Below are 17769 nucleotides of genomic sequence, written 5' to 3'. Positions count from 1 at the left end.
CCTTCTTTCCAAAGCAAGGAGAATAAAACCCTAATATTATATATTTTGAAATAGAGACAAAACCAAGGAACACTGCAAACTGATAGACAATTTTTGGAGAATATAGATGCCTTTAAAGACCACTATTAATGATCGTGTACTAAAAATTGGAGAGTGGGGGTTTCTTACACTAATTTTAATGACATTATACAAAGGAGAAACCATCTCCATATACAAAGACTTCGGACAAAGAACCTGGACATTTTAAGGGGAATCATGACAGGCTGAATGATTTAGAAAGAAGTACAGATACAGCTCTTCATGCAATATATTTCCTGGCCAGTTCTTCATAAAGACTTTCTTAAAATGAGCCAATCCTTTTTGAGTGTAAATTTAAAACAAAATAAAATACCACCATGTGATTCAAAGACATTGGGATTTCCTCTGACCTTCAGAAATCTAGTGATCTCCTCTTTTAAAACTTCTGCCCATTCCAGAGCCAATGGAAATGAAAACCACTGGAGTAGGTGATGTTGGTGCCCTATTCATATGCCCTCACTCAACGTTTGGCTTCCAGCACCTACAGATTGAATTCTATCTCTTGGGGTCAGAATTGCCAAGGAGTACCCTCTGGGAATAGCTCTCTACCAATAATTGGCAGGAATGATATATTAACTCTCTCCACCCCAACCCTCTGAGGTGTGTGTTTCACACTGGCTGTGCTTTCCCCAACAGGATGAAGCCCTATCACTCAGAGTGCTGGATGGGTTAATGAACATTTTGGGGCTACCTTCCCTTCCTTGTCTCATTTCCTCCATGCCCTACTGGTTGGTGGTTTCTTCTGCTCCGAGATTAACTACTTGTACTAGAATCCTTCTCTCAGCATCCGCTCCTGGGGGCATATAAACTGTGGTACCCTCTCTGAGATCTATATGCACTCCCAGGGTGATAACATTTTTAGAAGCTCTGTGTTCTCATAAGCTAAACACCGGTGAAGCTCAGCTGCTTCTTCAGTTCTCAAAATAAATATTCACTCCCACAACTTTTACAAATTTAAATGACTTTATCGAGAATTTGGAACGATCTCTGGGAGGAGTCACTTTACACAGCACTTCTCTTTTCTCTCCCTTTTTGTCTTCTACCTCCTTTTTGCAGGTTGCTGTGGAACCACAAATTCTCCTCCCTTCTATTACATAGAGCAATATCTTCTAATTTCTTCTTCCTTTCATGGCACAGTGCTGGCCAACAAGGGTCTGGGAATCCACCTACTACCCCCAAAATTTCTCTTTTCTCAAAAATAGCTCTGCTCCTTAAAGGGGTTTTGAAGTTACCAGTTAAAGTAACATTTCTGTACTTCGTTATGGTCACAATGACCATATTAATGATACTTATATTTTAAAGTTATTACTGGCTCTCCTTATATAGAATAAAAATAAAGTAGTGATTCTCAAAATTCTGTGTACAATAAACTGAATAGACTCTTCTTACCTCATTAGTGTTCAATAATTGTCAGCTCTTTTCATCATCGTGGTGAAACTCTAAGTTAAAGAAATCCTTCTAGTACAGTTATGAATAATTAGCGGGATTTAGTCCACTCTACTTGATCAGAGGTGGAATTAAGCTAAGCTCTATTGGGTTTGAAGCCTATACCATTTGGGATATGCTTTAAGAAGATAAAAATATAGGGGTGCCTGGTTAGCTCAGTGAGTTGAATGTCCAACTCTTGACTTCTGCTCAGGTCTTGATCAAAGTGTCATGAGATGGAGCATCACATTTGACTCCTCACTGAGTGGGGAATCTGCCTGAGATTCTCTTGCTCCCTCTATTTCTCTCTCTGCCTCTTCTCCCACCCCTCTAAAAATAATTTTTAAAAAGAAACAAAAAAAGAAAAATACAAAAGTTGGTATATGAGCTTTGGGAAGTCAGGGACTTGGAAAATTAACTTTAATTAGCTTCACAGTGAATCAGCCTTGGTGCCTGGCTTTCTTATACAGGGTTGACAAGCCAGAAATGAAGCATCTCTTAAAACTTCCCCTTATAAAACTGGAATACTGAGTGCCTATAGTCTTCCAGGCATTGTTCTAGGCAATTCATTAGGAGTAATTAATTTAATCTATTTTTAATCCCAGATTCACAGATGAGGAAACTGCAGAACAGAGTATTAAATAAGTAATCTATCTGATAGGGTCCACAATTACTATGGCAAAGCAATAGCTTAGGCTGTGATGATGTGTTTCTAAAACCATTACACATAACTTCTATACCATAATGCTTCTGAAAATTGAGTCTTCTAAATAGCTCACTCAGCCTTGAAACAGCTCACCATCTGTGAAAGGAAGTACACACCAAAGATAAATCCAGCATGAACAATAAAGCTCTACTTGCTACTTCCATACTACCTTCACAGGTCATTGGATCAGTCACTTACTCAGGCAGAGGAGTACCAAAGGTGCACTTACATCTCCTGCAGCTTTCCCACAGGGCAACCACAACAGTAGGAAACTCACTATTTGATTCCCTTCAAAGTAAAATTAAACTGTCCTATTAAACCCAAAACATATACATTAATGCAGACATGTTAATCTGTCTGATGTTGTAATAATACAATTACTACAGCAAAGTATGTCCAAATATAGAGTCCCTGAGGCAACCCAAATTCCTGGGTTAGTAAATGAGCCCTACTGGGATTATAATAAATACTCCACAGAGTATTTTTCTGTCTTACAAATAGCTCCTACCTCAATTGCCTTTTGTCAGTTGTACTTGAGGGCATAATCAATCTTTCTATTCCACTGGACTGAACCCAAAGGGAAAAAAAAACTCTCCAAAATGACAAGAAAGAAGATTGTTCTTTCCAGTGAATTCATAATTGATACTAATATATCCTTGGTCAGTTAGGAGCAACTGTAAACTTAGAAGTAAGGGGTGACTCTCTTCTATTCATTGTGTGGTGGTGATTTGAGAGGCAGAGAAAGCCAGCTTGCAAAGAGAGAAATTGCTAGTGAAGTTTCCTGTTCACAGAGCTGAGCTGCATAATTTCTCCTTTGGGGTTATAATATACCTGCATATCATTTATAATGCTTGGGCTTTCCTATTGGTTTCTTTATATTTTAATTTAGTTTGAATTTATTTCCATTAATTACCATTTATGGAGTCCTAATTAATACAGATGTAGCCACAAACTTTTATTTTATTAAAAACAAACTTTTTATCAAGTTTGTCTTCATTCAGAATTGCAACTACAGTTTGTTATGACACTTTTCAATTATTATTAATAAGAGCCAGCATGTTCTGATTCATCTACGACCAGGGATATACCTTACTGTAATGTGGCCAGGACTTGTGATTTCTGAAATCAATGGTTATTTTTTCAGGATACACGGCATTAAATATGTCTTTACCAGGTCCTTCCTTAATTCCATGTTCTCCTTTTAAAAGATTGAGGTCATTTTATTTTTAGTTTCTTCAAGTCATTAATATATTCCTGTTTTTCCTCTTCATAGAAACTTTTGCTAATGAATCCTTGCTTTATTAGAGCTTGGGGCTTTTTAAAAGTTCAGTTCCACTGTGAAGTCAAGATCTTAAAATTCCTTACAAGTAAATGATTTTTGCTTTATTTTCATCTCATCTACTAGATTAGTTATAGCCTTAACTAAACTTTTAGTTGATAGTTCAAATGTGTGTGTAGAAGCATGCATGCAATTCTATATGCATGTAATAGTAATAGTAACTAAAGTAAATTATCATGCTAAAAATAAGGGGCAGATGAAGACCAGCACTAATATTAGCTAATTAAATAAAAGTAATTTCATTAGTGAATCAGATTTAACCCTTATATGGATGTTGTTTTTTGGTAGTCCAATGTAATTTGAGTATTTTCTGAGGTACAGGATGTTTCCTCTACTCTTTTGGTTGCCTACCTGATTCTGTTACATTTTCTATTCATGAGAAAATTTTAGAAGAAGCTGAAAAATATTTTAAAAGGAAAAATGTCACTTGTCAATTGTTCTAAGCAGATGATAATGTATTTTAGTAACAACAATTGGAAAATGGGTTTATATTCTCTTCAAATTTTGTCTCATGAGTAGTTTAGAAGGGTTGGATTGTTATCTTTATAACTTCCAGAAAACAGTTAAAGTAAAATTACAGAAAACAAAACAAAATATTGATTTGGTTATTCCAGGAAGAGCTAATAGTATTTGCATAACATTACAGTCTCCATTGTTATCTCTCTCTTTAAGAAGATATTTAAATTTTGGAGCTATATTTATCATTTAAAATAACATAATATAATAGAAACAGTAGGTACCCTCAAGCCACATCTCTTTACATCTCTAATATATAAGTATTGTGTCCTTGCAAGACATTAGTAAGACTCACCAGAGAAAATGAAATTTTATGATAACTGATTGCAATTTTCTTGTAGCAAGCTGAGCTGGTGTAATCGTATATAGAGATTAGAACTACAGCTCAAGCTTAAAGAGCATGTAGGATAGAGCAATCATTATGCAATAAATATTTTACTTGTAGGGCATACCTTTCTTGCCCTGACTTTGACTTTTTTGTGTGAAACATAATCTCACATAAAATACATAAAATGTGTGGGAACCATTCACTTGTCTTTTTAGGGTTTTTAAAAATTATTTATTTATTTTTCGAGAGACAGAGAGACGAGAGAGAGGCAGTGGGAAGAGGCAGAGGGAGAGCAAATCTTAAGCAGACTCTGTATGGACTGCAGAGCTTATGTGGAGATCGACCTCAGGACTCTGAGATCATGACCTGAGCCAAAACTGAGTCAGATGTTTAACTGACTGCATCACCCAGGAGGCCTTTATTTATAGTTTTATCATATGTGCAGTCACCATGTTTTTTAATTTTTGAAGTTTACATACATGAAATCATATTGTCTGTATATTTTGGTGAGTTATGTTTTTTATCTAACTTTATGACTTTTGAAGGTATATCAATTTGTAGATCATTCATTTTTACTTCAAATAATAGTCTGATTTGAAGATATATTATTTCAATATATTATTCTATATATTAATATATATTATATATACAATATATTATTCTATATATTAATATATATTATATATACAATATATAAGATATATTATTCTATATATATTTGTTTTTAGTATTACTCTATTGCTATGAACATTTTTGTATGCATCTCTAATTATATATATATTTAGAATTGAAATTGCAGAATCAGAGGATATGTGTATATTCAAATATATTAGGTAATTCAAATTGTTTTGCAAAATTTTGTTATTTAAAAATTCCATCCATATGTGAAAGTTCATTATTCTAAGTCATGGTCAAGATTTAGGATATACTAATTTTTTAATTATCATCAATCTGATAGGTGAAATATATCATTATGTATTTAATTTGCCTTTTTCTGATTACTACAGATGTTGAATAACTTTAATATATGTGTGTCATTTGTTTTTAATTTCTTTTGAAGTGCTTGTTTATGTCATTTGTCCATTTTATTCTATTGAGTTGTTGATCTTTTTATTATTGACTTATAGAAATTCTTTATATATTATGAGTGCTAATCCTTTGTCTTTTGTGTGTTTTGCAATTGTCTTTTCCAGTCCTGGTCATAGTTTGCATTTTCTCTGTTTCTAACAATGGAGATAGAGAAAATACAAACTATTTTAACTATTAACAAAGTCAAAGACTTTTTTCCTTATGTTTGTTTTTTTAATGTCTTATTTAAAGACACAACCATTGCCTAACCAGATGATTGTTTCCTCTAAAAATATAAAAAGTTTGCTTTTGGAAATATATGTCCTCCTGTAATTTATTTTGTGTATGATTTAAGTATTCTTTGTTTTTATTTTTGATGAGAGAACCAGTTGTAACTCTACCACTTACTAAAGACTTCATTCTTTCTCTACCAATCTGAGTATCCAGTTCTCTCATTTTTTAAGTCTCCACATATTTAGAAGATTTTTGAATGCTCTGAAACTATGCCATTGGCTTATCTATTCCTGCACCATTATGACAAGCTTTAAATATATTAACTTTGTAATCAATGTTGGTATCTAGTAAGGAAGTCCTTCAACTTGTTCTCTTAGAATAGCTCTTGGAGGAGGAGGGGCACGACGGCGGAAGAGTAGGGGTCCTCAACTCACCTGGTCCCGCCAACTTACTTTCAAAACATCCTAAACACCTACTAATTTGACCTGATATTTGAAGAGAGAACTGCCTGAACGCTACAGAGAGAAAAGTTTTTGCTTCTAACAAGGTAGGGCGGTGGAAATAAATAAATAAGAATAAAGTGGGGGAGGGGAACCTCTAGTGGCCGGGCTAAAGTGAGGCAGCTAGAGCCCCAGGGCAGGAAAGCCCAGCCCTGGAGAAGCGGGAACTTTAAAAATCCCCGCTGGAGTTTTTCCAGAGGGAAAAGTGCTTAGCAGGGAAATTGGTCAAAATCCCAGAAGGGCAGTGAAGCCTCAAGATTCCTTGGAGTCACTGTTAGAGGAGGGGCACCCAGGGGAAAGCTCACCGCAAACTGCTGGCTGATCTCAGTAAAGGGCTGGAGTGCCACAGCCTGCAGGGCACCTGGGAGAAGCTGGTTGGTTAGGCGGCGGCTCTGGAGTTGCCTTTACCCTAGAGGCTGGCAATGGAAGGAGGCGGCAGTGCTCTGTTCCCTTCTGGAGAGACGCCCCCAGGAGTCGGGTCTAGTAGCACAGGCCCCAGATCCCAGGGCGCCCCAGCAGACAAAGCCAGTGATCCTGTTCTCCCCCAGGACAGGAAGAAACGGGTGGGGGGAGGCACAGGACAGCGGGGACCCTCCTGTACCCTGGTGCCCCCAAGTTGTGCGTAGCAGTGCACCTGCGCGCCCAAGAGCACATCTAGGCCAGTGTGGACTGAGAGCTGCGGTTATTTACTCGTGGGGAGCTGACTCCAGAGCTGGAAATCTGGCCACCACCAGTGTTGTTTTTCCTTTTTATCCTCCTTGTGCCTGGGAGAGGCAGGGCGCCAGGGAACAAAGGTCTCGGAGTAAACAGCTCCTATGAGCCGAGCACTTGGTGGGGAGCGGGGCATCTCCCCCAGCTGCACACACCTGAGAATCAGCTCAGTAGACCCCTCCCCTAGAAGACCAGCTGGAAGAACAAGGGAAAAGCAAGTGTATTAACCAAGCAGTGCTGGAAAGCTCCAGGACTGAGGGAAAATAGGATATAGAATTAGAAGGTCCTTTTTTTTCTTCTTCTTCCATTATGACTCATTTTTGTATCAGGCTAAAAATTTACAATATTTTTTCTCTTTTACCACCTTATCTACAATGTTTTACCAGCTCTTTATTTTTAAGGTTTTCCTTTTTGACTTTTATATTTCTACAATTACATGTCTTAGATATATTTTCCACTTCTGGATTCCCTTCAATATATTCAATTTAATTTTGGTAGATATACAAGATACAGGTTTTTGTTTTGTGTTTTGTGTTTTTCCTGCCTCGTTTGTTTTACAGTGGTGGAAGTTAAGACCTTCTATAATACGACTAACATACACCCAGAACCAAGTGGAATACTGTGCTGGTTCATTCTGAGAGATTACATTCTCCCTTCCTTCCCATTCTGCCCCCCTCTTTTGTCTTATGTTTTGGTCAATGTTGGGGGTTTCTATAAGTATTTCTGGTTTATATAAATTAGGGATTGAGCATCTTCTAACATGCAGAACTTAATACACTCAGAATCAAGAAGATCACCCTTTAGGACCTCTCAGGTAGACTACGTTCTCTCTTTGCTACCACTTCTTCACTACCACCATCCCCCAGACCCCTTCCCCTTTCTTTTTTTTTTTTTTCTCTTTTTTTTCTCTTTTCTTTATATATACTTTTTCTTTTTCTGTTTTCTTCTTTGTGGTTTTTGGCCTTTTATTTTTACTAGTTGGTTTTAAAATTTGTTTTTCACTTTAATGGTCCTTTTGTTTTATTTTCTTCTGTTCTTCTTTTTCATTTTCTGGTTTCTGACCTCTTCAGAATCATCTAGGGTGTATTTTACATAGGTTGTGGTTGATATTTTTGACTCAGCTGGCTCATACAGCCACTATGCACTGGACAAAATGACTAGAAGGAAGAATTTACCACAAAAGAAAGAACCAAAAAGAGTACTCTCTGCCACAGAGTTACAGAATATGGATTTCAATATGATGTCAGAAAGCCAACAGAAACACAATTATAAAGCTACTGGTGACTCTGGAAAAAAAGCATAAAGGATTCTAGATTTAGTTACTGAAAAAACTGAGATCTAATCAGGCCAAAATTAAAAATAGATCACATGAGATGCAATCCGAACTGGAGGTCCTAACGATGAGGGTTAATGAGGTGAAGAGAGAGTGAGTAACATAGAAGAGAAATTGATGGTAAGGAAGGAAGCTGAGGAAAAAAGAGAAAAACAATTAAGAGAACACGAGGAAAGGCTAAGGGAAATAAATGATAGCCTGAGAAGGAAGAATTTATGTATAATTGGGATTACAGAAGAGGCTGAGAGGAAGAGAGGACGACAGAGCATATTTGAACAAATCACACCTGAGAACTTCCCTAATTTGGGGAAAGAAACAAGCATTCAGATCCAAGAGATAAAGAGAACCCTCCAAAAATCAATAAAAACCGTTCAACACCTCAACATTTAATAGTGAAACTTGCAAATTCCAAAGATAAAGAGAAAATCCTTAAAGCAGCATGAGACAAGAGATTTTTAATTCATATGGGGAGAAGTATCAGTAACAGCAGACTTCTCCACAGAGACCTGGCAGGCCAGAAAGGGCTGGCAGGATATATTCAGGGTCCTAAATGAGAAAAACATGTATCCAAGAATACTTTATCCAGCAAGGCTGTCATTCAAAATAGAAGGAGAGATAAAGAGCTTCCAGGATAGGCAGAGACTGAAAGAATATGTGACCACCAAACCAGCTCTGCAAGAAATATTAAGGGGGACCCTGTAAAAGAAAGAGGAAGCCCAAAGAAAAAATCCACAAAACAAGGACTGAATAGGTATTATGATAACAATAAATTCATATCTTTTAATGGTAACTCTGAACGTGAATGGGCTAAATGATCCCATCAAAAGATGCAGGGTTTCAGACTGGATAAAAAAGCAAGACCAACTATTTGCTGTCTACAGGAGACTCATCTTAGATCTAAATACACCTTCAGCCTTAAAAATAAAAGGTTGGAGAACCATTTACCATTCAAATGGTCCTCAAAAGAAAGCTGGGTAGCAATCCTCATATCAGATAAATAAATTTATCCCAAAGACTGTAGTAAGAGATGAAGAGGGACACTATATCACACTTAAAAGATCTATCCAACAAGAAGACCTAACAATCATGAATATCTATGCACCTAATGTGGGAGCTGCCAAGTATATCAATCAATTAATAATCAAAGTAAAAACATACTTAGATAATAATACACTAATAACAGGAGACTTCAACATGGCACTTTCTGCAAATGACAGATCTTCAAAGCAGAACATCACCAAAGAAACAAGGGCCTTAAATGATACACTGGACCAAATAGATTTCACAGATGCAGATAGAACTTTCCATCCAAATGTAACTGAATACACATTCTTCTCAAGTGCACATGGAACTTTCTCCAGAATAGACCACATACTGGGTCACAAATCAGGTCTTATCTAATACCAAAAGATTGGGATTGTCCTCTACATATTTTCAGACCACAATATTTTGAAACTAGAACTCAGTCACAAGACAAACTTTGTAAGAAACTCAAACACATAGAAGCTAAGAGCATCCTACTAAAAAGATGAATAGGCCAACCAGGAAATTAGGGAAGAATTAAAAAGATTCATGGAAACTAATGAAAATGAAGATACAGCCATTCGTAATTTTTTAGGATACAGCAAAAGAAGTCCTAAAATGGAAATAATCAAAAGCATCCTTCAAAAATTTGGAAAAAACTCAAATACATAAGCTAACTTTGCACCTAAAGGAACTGGAGAATGAAAAACAAGTAAAACCTATACCAAGTAGAAAAGAGATAATAAATATTTGAGCAGAACTCAATGAAACAGATCAGAAGAACTGTAGGACAGATCGACAAAACCAGGAGTTGGTTCTTTGAGAGAATTAATAAGATAGATAAACTCCTAGCCAGCCTTATTAAAAACAAAAGAGAAAAGACTCAAATTAATAAAATCATGAATGAAAGAGGAGAGATCACAACCCATGCCAAGGAAATACAAACAATCTTAAAAATGTATTATGAGCAGCTATATGCCAACAAATTAGGCAATCTAGAAGAAATGGATGCATTTCTGGAAAACCACAAATTACCAAAACTGGACAGGAAGAAGTAGAAAACCTGAACAGGCCAATAACCTGCGAGGAAATTGAAGAAGTTATCAAAAACCTCCCAAGACACAAAAGTCCAGGGCCAGATGGCTTCCTAGGGGAATTCTACCAAATGTTTAAGAAATAATACCTATTCTACTAAAGCTGTTCAGAAGGATAGAAAGGGTGGGAATATTTCCAAACTTGTTTTATGAGGCCAACATTACTCTGATCCAAAACCAAGACCCCACAAAAAAGGAGAAGTATAGACCAATATCCCTGATGAACTCGGACGCAAAGATTCTCAACAAGATACTAGCCAATAGGATCCAAGAGTACATTAAGAAGACTATTCACCGTGACCAATTGGGATTTATCCCCAAGATGCAAGAGTGGTTCAACAGTCATAAAACAATCAACGTGATAGATCACATCAACAAAAGAAAAAACAAGAGCCATATGATCCTCTCAATAGATGCAGAGAAAGCATTTGACAAAATACAGCATGCAGCATGCATGATCAACACTCTTCAGAGTGTAGGGATCAACACTCTTCAGAGTGTACACTTCAGAGTGTAGAGGATAGACATTCCTCAATATCTTAAAAACCATCTACAAAAAGCCCACAGCGAATATCATTCTTAATGAGGAAAAACTGAGTCTTTCCCCTAAGATCAGGAACATGACAGGGATGTCCACTCTCACCACTGCTATTCAACATAGTACTGGAAGTCCTAGTCTCAGCAACAAAAAGAAATAAAAGGCATTCAAATTGGTAAAGAAGAGGTCAAACTCTCCCTCTTAATAGATGACATGGTACTGTATCTAGAAAACCTAAAAGACTCCACCTCAAGATTGCTAGAACTCATACAGCAATTTGGCAGTGGGGCAGGATACAAAATCAATGTCCAGAAATCAGCGGCATACCTATACACTAACAATGGGACTGAAGAAAGAGAAATTAAGGAGTCAATCCCATTTACAATTGCACCCAAAAGCATGAGATACCTAGGAATAAACTTAACCAAAGAGGTAAAGGATCTATACCCTAAAAACTATAGAACACTTCTGAAAGAAATTGAGGAAGACACAAAGATATGGAAAAATATTCCATGCCTATGGATTGAAAGAATTAATATTGTGAAAATGTCAATGCTACCCAGGGCAATTTACACATTTAATGCAATCTCTATCAAAATACCATGGACTTTCTTCAGAGAGTTGGAACAAATCATCTTAAGATTTGTGTGGAATCAGAAAAGACCCCAAATAGCAGGGAAATATTGAAAAAGAAAACCATAGCTGGGGGCATCACAATGCCAGATTTCAGGTTGTACTACAAAGCTGTGGTCATCTAGACAGTGTGGTACTGGCACAAAAATGGACACATAGATCAATGGAACAGAATAGAGAATTCAGGAATGGGCCTTCAACTCTATGGTCAACTAATATTCGACAAAACAAGGAAGAATATCCACTGGGAAAAGGACAGTCTCTTCAATAAATGGTGCTTGGAAAATTGGACAGCCATGTGCAGAAGAATGAAACTAGACCACTCTCTTGCACCATACACAAAGATAAACACAAAATGGATGAAAGATCTAAATGTGAGACAAGAATCCATCAAAATCCTAGAGGAGAACACAGGCAACACCCTTTTTGAACTTGGCCACAGCAACTTCTTGCTAGATACATCTATGAAGGCAGGGGAAACAAAAGCAAAAATGAACTATTGGGACTTAGTCAAGATAAAAAGCTTCTGCACAGCAAAAGAAACAGTCAACAAAAATAAAAGACAACCTACAGAATGGGAGAAGATATTTGCAAATGATGTATCAGATAAAGAGCTAGTATCCAAGATCTATAAGGAACTTATTAAACTCAACACCCAAGAAACAAACAATCCAATCATGAAATGGGCAGAAGACATGACCAGAAATTTCACCAAAGAAAACATAGACATGGCCAACACGCACATGAGAAAATGCTCTGCATCACTTGCCATCAGGGAAATACAAATCAAAACCACAATGAGATACCACCTCACACCAGTGAGAATGGCGAAAATTAACAAGACAGGAAACAACAAATATTGGCGAGGATGTGGAGAAAATTTGCACTGTTGGTGGGAATGTGAACAGGTACAGCCACTCTGGAAAACTGTGTGGAGGTTCCTCAAAGAATTAAAAGTAGAGGGATCCCTGGGTGGCTCAGTGGTTTGGCGCCTGCCTTTGGCCCAGGGCGTGATCCTGGAGTCCCAGGATCAAGTCCCATGTCAGGCTCCCAGCATGGAGCCTGCTTCTCCCTCTGCCTGTGTCTCTGCCTCTCTCTCTCTCTCTCTCTCTCTCACTCTTTCTCACTCTCATAAATAAATAAAAATAAAATCTTAAAAAAAAAAAAAAGAATTGAAAGTAGAGCTACCCCACAATCCAGCAATTGCACTGCTGGGGATTTACCACAAAGATAAAGATGTAGTGAAACACCAGGATATCTGCACACCATGTTCAGAGCAGCAATGTCCACAATAGCCAAAGTGTGGAAAGAGCCTTGATGTCCTTTGACAGATGAATAGATAAAGAAGGTACACACACACACACACACACACACACACACACACACAGTGGAATATTACCTAGCCATCAGAAAGGATGAATACCCACCATTTCCTTGACGTGTATGGAACTGGAGGGTATTATACTGAGTGAAGTAAGTCAATTAGAGAAGGACAATCATCATATGGTTTTACTCATATGGGAAATACAAGAAATAGTGAAAGGGATTATAAGGGAAAGAAGGGAAAATGAGTGGGAAAAATTAGAGAGGGAGACAATCCATAAGAGACTTCTAACTCTGGGAAACAAACAAAGAGTTGCAGAAGGAAAGGTGGGTAGGAGGATGGGGTAAACTGGGTGACAGGTACTGAGGAGGGCACTTGATGGGATGAGCACTGGATGTTATACTATATGTTGGCAAATCGAACTTGTATTAGAAAGAAAGAAAGAAAGAAAGAAAGAAAGAAAGAAAGAAAGAAAGAAAGAAAGAAAGAGGAAAGAAAGAAAGAATACCTCTTGGATATTATTTGTCTTTAATCCATATGTATCATCGAATCAGCTCATCAACATTCATTTAAAAAAAGCTTTTGTGATTTTGATGTTGACTCTATAGATCAATTTTGCAAGAATTCATATTTATTCATATATAGTCTTTCTATCCATATGCATGGTATACATCACCCCTTCACAAAATTAGGTATTATTCTCTCTTGGTTCGAAATTATTCCTTGGGCACTTATTAGTGCTGTGATCTTGGGAAAATTACTTCATATACTTCTATCTCAGTTTCTTTATGGGGTTAATAATTTTCCTACCTTATAGACTCGTTAAATTATTAAATGAGTCTAATAGAGTGGTAACTTACACATAGTGTGTACTCCAAAAATGATGATAGTATTGATAAAGTGGGAAGAAATTGAGTGTGGCCTTCTTGTTAGATCCATTTGCATAGGCAGAGCAAATTAAGTCAGGGCAGGCAAAATGTATAAAATTTGACTTGTAGACCAAGTCAAAGATGAAAATCTTATTAGTAATAAAAGCTATACCGTTTTATCCCCTGCACACTTTGATTCCCAGCTTACTCTCCTTTAGGATCAAACCATTGGTCCATGGTAGTAGGTTCACCGTGCAACGTTGCCATAACTTCTTGATAAAAATCATTGGGCTCTTTGTTTAAAATGTTTATTCTCAGAATCCTTTCTTACAGATTCCAATTCAATAAATCTATTTTAGGTATCAGGAGAGTGAATTCTAATAAGTGCTGGCGGGGGGTGGGGGGCAGAGAAAAAAACTTGTCATCTACCTTCTATTGTTCAGTAACTAGGAATTGGAAATTAAACTAATAAAAGACAGATTAACAGGAGAAAAACGGTTTATTTATGCATACAACACATATACATGAAGGAACGCTCAGTGATGAGTAACTCAAAGAGGTGGTTAGCATTTGGAACTTTATATCATCGTAGAGGAAAGGGAAGGAAGAGGAAAGACTCCAGTGGGAAGAACAAATAGGTTTCTTTGGGAAAGATAAGGATTTTTTAAATTTTGTTTTGTTTTGTTTTTCCTTAGGATAACTGATGAGAGATAAGAAGAATTGTAATAATATTCATCTATACAAGTATGGTGGTCTTTGAGTCTTCCTCTAGGCCATAGAACTCTACCAGTGAGGAAATGTATGGTAGATTTACTCCTGGTTTCTCCTCTGGGAGTAGAATCCATCTCAAAAAGGCAAATTATGGCAGTCCTGATTTCTTGGAAGTTTCTGCTTTTTGTCAGGTAGGGGAAGCTCTGTGAAGATTTCTCTCTGCGTCTGTTGAATCTCAGATGTCTTCAGCCTAAAATAATCTTTCTATAAACTCTAGAATTCCTAGTGGGTCCTTACAGACCTTAGGGAAATCCAAGAAACACAAATCTACGACATCATGTACTAAAATAAAATATAACATATTATTCTACTTCTGATATCACTGAAATAAAAGATTTCAAGGAAGTCATTTGTACTTCATTCTCTTTTATTTTATTCAGATAATCATGCACACTCTTTGTCATTAACCTTGAAGAAAAATGGGTATGAAATACCACTGATCATTTTGGAAAGAGACAATGTATCCAATTGAAGCCAAATAATTTCTTAAAGAATAGTTATAGTTCTCCTTTTGGTGTTTGCATTTTGGTTGTGTCCTCCAAATGCATCTGGCCAGATCCATTTCTTGAATCCTCTTGTAACAGCACAATTTCCTCTTCCACAGTTTCTCTCATATTATCCCAAACCTCCTTCTACCACCTTAGAGATGCTATTAAAATATCTTTAGTGACTTCATTGGAATGTGTGTACCATAAGGGGAGTGAGCTCATAAATAAAATGCAGCCAGATCAGTTTATATCTGATATATTAGAGAGTGGTTAAATCCAATATGAATAAGAAAGTTTGGGGATCCCTGGGTGGCTCAGGAGTTGAGCGCCTACCTTTGGTCCAGGGTGTGATCCTGGAGTCCCCAGGATTAAGTCCCACATCAGGCTTCCTGCGTGGAGCATGCCTCTCTCTCTGCCTACATCTCTGCCTCTCTCTCTCTCTCTGTGTCTCTCATAAATAAAATCTTAAAACAACAACAACAACAACAACAAAGTTTGTTTTCTTTCACATTTTTTTCACATCTTTGTGAAGAGATTAAACTATAACAGGTTTCTGCAATTCATAAATCAGAAATACATCATGCATGTTATTAAAAAAAAGCTTTAGTACTAATATAAAGATATACACTTACAGTTTCTTCTCTATTTTTGATGTATTTTGTGAAATTCTTATTAGTTTTCACTATGGTTGTCTCACTTTACTTAAAATTTTAGATATGAGGTACCAGACACAGATATATTAAAATAGTCAATAAAATTTTAGATATTTTCAGCCTAGTTACTGAAAGCCATGCATTTTAAAATTTTATTTATTTTTGTTTTTTAAAATTTAATTCCTGTATAGTTAACATATAATGTTATATTAATTTCAGTGTACAATCTAGTGATTCAACAATTTTATATATTGCTCAGTGCTCATTATGACAAGTGTATTTTTAATAGTCTTCACCCATCCTCCAACGCTGAATGCAATGCATTTTTAAAAAATTTAAAATATGGATAAGATGATGTGGTTTTTGTCCTTTGCAATAATATAATCCTGCTCCCCCAGCTTCCAACCACCCCTCTTGCCACCAATCTCACTAGAATAGAAAAAGTAGAAATCAGTTTTAATAAAAAGTACCTTATTTCTTCCATACATTGCATCAATTCTGGTTATTGAGTATAGCCCTATGGCTCATTTGTATCCAGCATTGTGAGTTCTGAGGAAGGAGCAATTAGACTTGAACAATGGGATTCCAGAACATAATGGACAATATGCCAGGTATTTAGTTTCACTATCTTCATTTCTATTCACATCTTTATGTACTGTGATTTTTCCTTAATTTAATTTTAGCGCCATTATTGTATCTTCTGTTTAATTTTTTTATAGCTTCCTATAATTAAGCTTTTATTTGGAAGTCATTTTAAAACCACTGCATCGTTGTCATGGAATTGTTGGTAATGTGTGATTACATTATGTTGTCTTTTGCCAGGACACTCCTGTAAATGAAGCATTATCCTCAGAGATTTTCTTGGCTGAAAATGTAAGTAATTAAAAATGTAAACAAATATTATCTGTTACATATGCTGGAATAATAAATACTTCAGCATAATACAAGTTAATGTCTCTTTTGGGAAATAGTTTAATCCTACTACAACATGTTTTATAAATGGACAAATAAATGGTTAAGCACTTAATATCATATGTACTATAGCATGCAGATGTCCAGGGCTTTTACACATTCTCTCTGAGTATTTATGCATTTTTTAACAAGCACTATCAATATTCCTTTAGCATTATTTGTTATTTTATAATAATGTCAACTTTGGAGATGTGAAAAATAGAATTACCCTTCAAAAATTCCCAATTAACATCTAATGTAAATGATAGTCTAGGAAAATGGGCACTCCTGTGTATATATTTTAAGATGAAAATTAATACATCCTGACTGGAACACAATTTGGCAAAATGTAACAAAAGTCTAAAAATATGCATCACCTGTCTCCATTAACTTATTTCTTAGAAATTATCCTAAAAAATCATTGAAATATATACAAAAAAGAGTGTGCATGCTTTTCAGCACTATATTATTTCTAATATCAGAATATTGTAAATAATCTGAGCAGATATTTGTAGAGAATTGGTTAACTAGAATATGACAAATCATAAGGTGGCTATTATGTTGCTATAAAAACCAAGTTACAAGGGAAAAGTAAATGACATGCTAACATTAAAGTTCATTTTACTGGGACGCCTGGGTGGCTCAGTGGTTGAGCGCCTGCCTTTGACTCAGGGCATGATCCTGGAGTCCCAGGATCGAGTCCCACATTAGGCTTCCAGCATGGAGCCTACTTCTCCCACTTCCTATGTCTCTGCCTCTCTCTCTGTGTCTCTCATGAAAAAAAATGAATAAAACCTTTAAAAAAAGTTCATTTTACTAAATGGATAAGCAACAACAAATAAAAATAGACTTAACCAAGAATAGTTTTGCAATGGTTATTCAAGTCTGTTAAAAAGAAATCATGATGGGCTCCATGTAAACAGCATCCATTGTTTATCAGTGGTTTTGTCCACACTAATGGCAACCACCTAAAGAAAGTTATTAGATCAACTAGTTAAATAGACAGATAGAGGCCTCAACCCATGAGATCACGACCTGAGCCAAAACCAAGTCAGATGCTCAACCGACTGAGCCATCCAGGTGCCCCTCAATGGCAATATTCAATTTGTGATAGATATTGTAGCATAGTTTTGTAAGATGTTATTATCAGTGGATATTGCACAAAGAGTAAAAGGAACCTCTTTGTA

At 36.3% G+C, this 17769-nt stretch overlaps 1 long non-coding RNA gene across 1 annotated transcript in view; it reads left to right on the top strand.

Moving 5' to 3' along the window:
- Positions 1-16444: 16444 nt before the first annotated feature.
- LOC140598107 (uncharacterized) overlaps positions 16445-17769 on the top strand; it is a 28901-nt gene continuing 27576 nt past the window's right edge. The window contains exon 1 of the long non-coding RNA XR_012000236.1: positions 16445-16504. This is a non-coding gene — a long non-coding RNA (uncharacterized lncRNA). The remainder of the gene's footprint in view (positions 16505-17769) is intronic.

Source organism: Vulpes vulpes, chromosome 3, assembly GCF_048418805.1.
Source record: "Vulpes vulpes isolate BD-2025 chromosome 3, VulVul3, whole genome shotgun sequence".
In the NCBI taxonomy this organism is placed as follows: domain Eukaryota; kingdom Metazoa; phylum Chordata; class Mammalia; order Carnivora; family Canidae; genus Vulpes; species Vulpes vulpes.
Note: the sequence above shows the minus strand (reverse complement) of the source record. Positions and strands in the feature narration are given on the sequence as shown.